This window comes from Onychomys torridus, chromosome 10 (assembly GCF_903995425.1).
Source record: "Onychomys torridus chromosome 10, mOncTor1.1, whole genome shotgun sequence".
NCBI classification, from domain to species: Eukaryota; Metazoa; Chordata; class Mammalia; order Rodentia; family Cricetidae; genus Onychomys; species Onychomys torridus.
This window is the reverse complement of record NC_050452.1, coordinates 83271826-83279337: the sequence shown is the minus strand read 5'-3', so window position 1 is coordinate 83279337 and position 7512 is coordinate 83271826.

Sequence of the window (7512 nt, the reverse complement as noted above, 5' to 3'; positions counted from 1 at the left end):
TTGTGTGTGCCCTCTGGGCTAATAGGCTGCTCTGGATTTCCTGGTGGCATTGAAAGAAGGTGCTGTGGACCTGTGCCCTGAGCCACCCCACAGTGATAGTGGCAGCTGTGGGTGTGACTGGAGTGGACAAAATCCAAACAGTGGCAGCGCAGATTCCATTATCTGATTCAACTGACCTCGGGGCACATGGCCCCTTCTACCTCTGTGCAAATCCCACCAAATGTTATCCAACTCCATTTCCAAAACTAACCCTGCCTAGGAACCTGAAAACTCACTTGAAGACCTTCTTTATCACTTCCAGACTGATTTATAGTACCCACCAGGATCAAAGCTCCCAGTGTCAGAGCCTCTGGCAGCTAAAACATCTGGACACGATTCCTGTCCGATTCCCATTACCTCTTGGCCTCTTCAAGTGTTGATAGAGAATATAGCAAACACTCGGCAGACACTGGAATTTCTGTGGTGTGAGGTCACAGACTCTCCCATCAGTGACCTCCTTCCTGCTCTCAGCTAAAGCTCCCAATTCACTCCCATCAATTTGTATGACAACAGAATCTCCTTGCTTGTCCTGAGTGAAGTTCTGCAGCACACAGCAAACCTGAAAAGGGTGATTCTGAGCAGTACTCTGCCCCTCGGGAGTGTTATCATTGCGGGGTTTTGTCCACAGAGTGGGATTTCATGAACTCTGTTCTGAGCTCATGGGTACACTCAGAGCCATAAAGAAGGCCAAGGTGGTCATCTTTGCCTCAAGAATCTGCGAAACAGGGGTTGGGGAATTTAGCTCAGTGGTAGAGCGCTTGCCTAGCAAGCGCAAGGCCCTGGGTTTGGTCCTCAACTCTGAAAAAAAAAAAAAAAAAGAAGAAGAACCTGAGCAACATGTTCAAGACACTGTGTCTATTACAATGGGAGCAGACTTGGCCCTTGTTTGAAATGGAGAAAAATGTCACTTCTTGTCCTTTGCCCCTGGTCATTAGCTATGCCCTCTCGTGTGTCTGCTCAGTGGGGGTGTGCTCAGAAGTGCCACAGTGAAGTCAGTAACGGAGACATACCCTCTCCTGGAGGCGTTGGAGGAATTGCAGACAGTGAAATCTAGGATCTCAGGACAGCACTGTGTGTCCTTAAACAGAGCTGAAGGAAAGACAGACAGCACTGGACATAAGGAATATGGCTTAGGCCGTAATGTTCTTCTGTGTGTCCTTTCTTTTGATAATATAGTCCAGGTAACCTGTTAACCTCGAAGTCCTTTATAAGATTTTCATTCTTTTTAATTATGTGTTATATATTAATATTAGTGCAAGGACAGGAGACAATCTCCATCCCCCTGCAGCAGAATTGGAAGCTACCTTTTCTCTCCCAGACTCACTCCAAAAAGAATGTTGGTTGAGGATTTTGTGTATATATGTATTGTTTTGTTTTTCGGGACAGGGTGTAGCTCTGTGTAGTTTTGAGCCTTTCCTGGAACTCTCTTGGTAGCCCAGACCGGCTTCGAACTCAAGGAGATCCACCTGGCTCTGCCTCCGGAGTGCTGGGATTGAAGGTGTGCGCCGCCGCCACTCAGCTGTGATAGATTCTTAAATGGAGGTTAGTTACCACCTTCAATTTTGACACCTCTGTAGATTCCGGAATAGATTTTTTTTTTTTAGCTGAGAATCGAACCCAGGGCCTTACGCTTGCTAGGCAAGCACTCTACCACTGAGCTAAATCCCCAACCCCGGAACAGATTCTTACAGGGCAGGATTAGTGGTGAGCAGGAGCGGCCACCACCATCTTCCCTAGCCCATGAGTTCCAGAAGCCGTGGTAGAGATTCTGAAAACAGAGCACTTGAAGGTTCTACCTCCTGTGGGTAAAACAGGCGATATGCTAGTAGACAAAAAAGAGAGGCCACTTAGCTCCTTTCGACACCTCTAATGTCAGCTCTTCCTTTCTCCCGTGTGGATTTCGACAGTGTTTGTTTGGTCTTCCCCAGCACTGAGTGTCCAACAAAGCCCTCATGGTGCCAGGCACTGGCTCCTTCTGAGCTGCATCAGTGCCCTCCGTCTCACTTCCCTCCATTCATTCAGTTATTCTTGACCTGGTACTAACTGGTGCCTGTGGGACCGACAGACAGGGACAGGCTCCTTCCACTCTGCCCACATCTTCTCTATCCCTCCCCTACACCCAACTGTGCTTTTCCATCAGAGCTCAACAGGTCAGGGCTTCTGCAAGCTGATGCTACCAAAGGCCTCTGATCTACCTTTGCCCACAAGGAAGACCCCAGCTAAGATTCCTAGCAATAATGGAGAGGGTGTCTGAACTGCCCTTCCCCTGTAATCAGATTGGTGACTACCCTAATTGTCCTCATAGAACCTACATCCAGTATCTGATGGAAGCAGATGCAGAGACCCACAGCTAAGCACTGGGCTGAGCTCCTGGAGTCCAGTTGAAGAGAGGGAGGAGAGTCATATGAGCAAGGAGGGTCAAGATCATGATGGGGAAAACCCCAGAGACAAGCTAGTGGGAGCTCAGGGACTCTGGACTGACAGCTGGGGAACCTGCACAGGACCGAACTAGGCCCTCTGAATGTGGGTGACAGTTGTGTGGCTTGATCTGTTTGTGGGGCCCCATTCCCTATTGGGGGACCAGGACTTATTCCTGGTGCATGAACTGGCTTTTTGGAGCCCATTCCCTATTGTGGGACACCTTGCTCAGCCTTGATGCAGTGGGGAGAGGCTTGGTCCTTGTCTCAACTTGGGATGGCAGACTTGGTTGACTCCCCGAGGGAGGCCTTACCCTCTCTGAGGAGTGGAGGGGGTGGGAGCAAATGATGGGGAGGGGGTGAGAAGAAAGGGAAGCTGAAGAAGGGGAAGGAGGGAGAACTGTGATTGGCATGTAAAATGAAAAAAAAAAATCATGGTTATAAACTGCAAAACTTTTAAAAGTTCCAGGTGTCTAAACTGTGGGCTCCTGAAAACATATCAAAATTAAATAAAATACTTTCTTACTTCAAGAGGAAAGTATAAGGGAACAGTCACAATCAGATCAAAGCAAAACCCAACTCCAACAGTGAAAATAACTCGATGTCCAACGTCTGGGATCCACTTACTATCTCCCGGGCTCTTCCAAAGGGACCCAAAGGGACTGGGTCACTTCTTAACTCTGCCCTCTGAGGCACACACAGCTTCTCTTCTAGACTCAGACCAGCTCCACTCCTCACCTGCTGTCACAGGAAGTCACCTCATGGTCCTGGCATCTCCAAAATGCTGGGGTCTCTTGCAGCAAGCACCTGGGCTGCACTTTCACCAGTAGCCTCTCCTAGGCTCTCTCTCTCTCTTTTTTAAAGATTTATTTACTATGTGTACAGTATTCTGTCTGCATGTGTCCCTGCAGGCCAGAAGAGGGCGCCAGATCTCATTACATGTGGTTGCTGGGAATTGAACTCAGGACATCTGGAAGAGCAGTTGGTGCTCTTAACCATCTCTCCAGCCTCTTACAGAGCTTGGTCAGTGTGGTGGTATATAAACATGGTATGTACTCACACATAAGTGGATATGAGATATAAAGCAAAGAACAATCAGACTGCAACCCACAGAACCAGGGAGGCTATATATAGCAAGAAGACCATAGATTGTGGCTTATAATAAGTTTTGGTTTTACTCAATTACTGAGCAAGTCTCAATGAAACATTTCACTATTAAGATAAGAATCTAGGCCAGGCGGTGGTGACACACACCTGTAATCCCAGCACTCGGGAGGCAGAGGCAGGTGGATCTCTGTGAGTTCGAGGCCAGCCTGGTCTACAGAGCTAGTCCAGGACAGGCTCCAAAGCTACACAGAAACCCTGTTTCAGAAAGAGAGAGAGAAAGAGAGAGAGAGAGAGAGAGAGAGAGAGAGAGAGAGAGAGATTGTATCAAGCTGATAATAAAAAATTAATTAACAATTAATTTTTAAAAAAGGTGTGCTCCACCAAGCCAGCTCCCTAAACGGTGCTCAACACCCAGACACATTGGGTGATTTCACTGGAGTCGGAGGTAAGGTGCAAGACTCTGGCCAAAGGCATTAAGAACCTCCAAGTGTTTGTTCTATCAGACCCTAGCAAACCCAGTGAGGAAATCATCACAGGTGAGAGCTAGCTGCATTTTCTAGAGTCCAGGGACTCTAACAACTGCACCATCCTACCATAACGGAACCCAGAAACTCACTCTCCTGAATTCCCAGAGACTTCTCTCTTAGGTGACTGGAGCCTGTCTAGTTGACAGACACTGGATCTCTTTTGCCAAGACCTTGCACCTCATCCCACCTATACCAAAACTCCCACTGGTCTACCTTGGTGTTTAGGTTTAGTGTGATGGCTAATTGTGTAGATGGGATTTAGAATTGCTATGGAAACTCATCTGAGGGTGTTTCTTTAAAAGTTTAATTAGGGCTGGAGAGATGGCTCAGAGGTTAAGAGCACTGGCTGCTCTTCCAGAGGTCCTGAGTTCAATTCCCAGTAACCACATTGGAGGCTCACAACCATCTGTAATGAGATCTGATGCCCTCTTCTGGCCTGCAGGTGTACATGCAGGCAGGACACTGGATAAATAAATTAAAAAAAAAAAAAAGTTTAACTGAGCAGGAAGGTGAACCAGCCTCAATGGGAGTGGTCCGTATATTGGACTACAGGCCAGGAGTGAGTTAAAAAGAGAAATCAAACTGTGCACCACACTCTTTTCTGTCTGCATCCTGTTTGCACACGCTGGGACCAGGCCCCTCACACTCTTTCCACCACCCCTTTCCCACAATGCCCTGCTGGGGTGCATTTCAGGAACAGTTGGCCAGATAAACCTCTTTCTCTCTTGTTTATTTCTTGTGAGGTTTCTGGTGGCAGCTATTGTTACTGGAGTTACTAAGGGTCAGAGCCTGAGACCGAGGACTCTAAAAAGCCAGATGTGAGCGCTCTTCCTCAATAAGCCAACTAAACAAGCAATACTCATCAGGACATGACAGATGAGCTGACTGAGCAGTTGACAGGCAGAAGCCCAGCCCAGAAGTTCTAGTAATGTCCTTGGTTGTCTCCTGTGACTAATGCCCAGAGGGAGCACTTGTTACTCATCTCCTGTGTGAGCATCATTGCCTGGGGGCTATAGAGGAGAGTTTGGCCAGAATGCCATTCCAGATGCAAATCCCTTCTGGTGAACAGCTTATAGAATCAGATCTTGAGGTTTTCTGTTTTAAAACGGCTCATATCTATTGCCCAATTTCCTTCAGCCCAGCTCCTAAATCAGCAGTTCTCAACCTGTGGGTCAAGAGCCCTTTAAAGTTGCATATCTGCAGGACCGTGGTGGCGCACACCTTTAATCCCAGCACTCGGGAGGCAGAGGCAGGTGGATCTCTGTGAGTTTGAGGCCAGCCCTGGGCTATAGAGTGAGTTCCAGGACAGGCTCCACACTACCAGAAAACTTGTCTCGAAAACAAACAACAAAACACCCAAAACAAAAAAAAAAAAACCAAAGGGATCTATCAGGCACAGGAAAACTACGGATTTCAGTGTTGTCCAGCTTTATGCACTGGTTCAGCCAGCCTGGCTATTAGAGTGAGTTCTGGGAAAAGGCACAAAGTTACACCGAGAAACTGTCTCCAAAAAAAAAAAAAAAAAAAAAAAAGGAACTACAGAGGTGTTGTGGCTGGCAGAACAGAACAGATAGCTCCGGGGGGCATGCGGGGGGATGAAAACCTCAGTGATCATGAGGATATCTTTATTTTCGTTGTTGTTAATGCAGCTCTTGCTTAAATCCACTCATCACCAGTGAGTCAGGGAATGTCAGAAAACAACCTTCTGTGTTTAAGACAACCAGCAAACACTAAAGAGCAACATGGGGTTTTTGTGGTTTTCAGGGTTAGCAGGTCCCAATGGTTAGCAACTAAAACTAACGTTAGGCCTGGTCTGAGAAAGACACCAGAAGGGGCTGTCTCAACCATCTATTTCTGCTGCTATTTAAAATCACCTTGGGCTTTCTTTAGGAGAATTGATTGTCCCCTTTCCCCCGGTCCGTGGTCCTTCTCAGGTTGGTGGCTGGGGTAGATATGAGAGCATCACATTTCACTGTCCACACACCCCTAATTCAGTGACTGTGCAGGAACGGACACGTGATCTCCCTCGGCATGGCACTCAAACCAAGGGCAGTGCTGCTGGAGGGGAAGGAACTTGTCAGCAGAGCTTGGATGAGAAGTGTTCAATGACTAGGTGTACATTCTTGACATCCTGAAGAGTGAGAGCTTGAAGTTCACATCAGAGCACGGCATGGGGGCCTCACGTGGATGTGGAGATGACTGTTAGGTCGTGGGGCAGGGATAGAGAAGGACCAAGGAAAGAAATGTAGTGTTTGGTAAACTTGGCTCCTCGAAAAGAGCCGTCCTTGGGCTCCATCCCCGGTAACTACTCAATTGGAAGTGTCGCTATTTGCGGACACTTTTGAGGTTTTTCTCCTTTTTCAGACTCACTGACCGTCTGTTTAATTTTCTTATTATTTGTTTAATAGTTTGTGTCTAACTTAACTTTTGCTCTGATCTTTGATTCTTTCCATCTAATGTTAATTTGATTCTGGAAAGTGCTATAAAATATTGGAGAACTGGTTTCAAAAGGTTGTGTTTATATACTTGTGCATACATAGACGTAATACATATGTGTAATGATAATAATCAGGGGTGAACAGGCTGTCACTTTGAGAGTTGGGGGGACAAGGAAGGAGATAGAGGAAGGGGACTTGAGATGGCCTGGAGGAACAAATGGAAGGGGTAAGTAATATATTCATATTTTAATTAAAATGAATTAAGATGTTAAAAGAAGCGGAGAGGTGGCAGTGGCCCACGCCTTTAATCCCGGCACTCGGGAGGCAGGCGGATCTCTGTGAGTTTGAGGCCAGCCTGGGCTACAGAGTGAGTTCCAGGAAAAGTGCAAAGCTACACAGAGAAACACTGTCTCGAAAAAAACCAAACAAAAAAGACGTTAAAAGAATGTTTTAAGTCCTACAATAGTCTTACCTGGAGAATGGCCTATGTGCTGATGAGTATGCATGGATACCTATCTGTCACCTACACTTTGATCTGCTGTGTAGTTTAATTCCTCTGTGCTTTTTTTCCCCTTTTTTTAGGTTTTTTGAGACAGGGTTTCTCTGTGTAGCTTTGCCCCTTTCCTGGATCTTGCTCGGTACCAGGCTGGCCTCGAACTCACAAAGACCCGCCTGGCTCTGCCTCCTGAGTGCTGGGATTAAAGGCGTGTGCCACCACCACCCAGCTCCTGTGGGCTCCCCCAGAATAAGCTTTTATTTCCTTTGAAAACTGTTTCTCAAAGCTGTGTTTCTGCATCAACAGAGGGAAACCTTCGTTCCCACAAATACGTGTCTCAGAAGGAAAGAGCAGGGGTTGTCAGCTGTGTGTGCTTGGTAAATGATGTCCTGTGCATATGTGCAGTCCTGGGTTTCATCCCCAGTACCAATAAAGTAAAGTAAGAGCAATAAACCACAGCCTCACTGGGCGGTGGTGGCGCACACCTT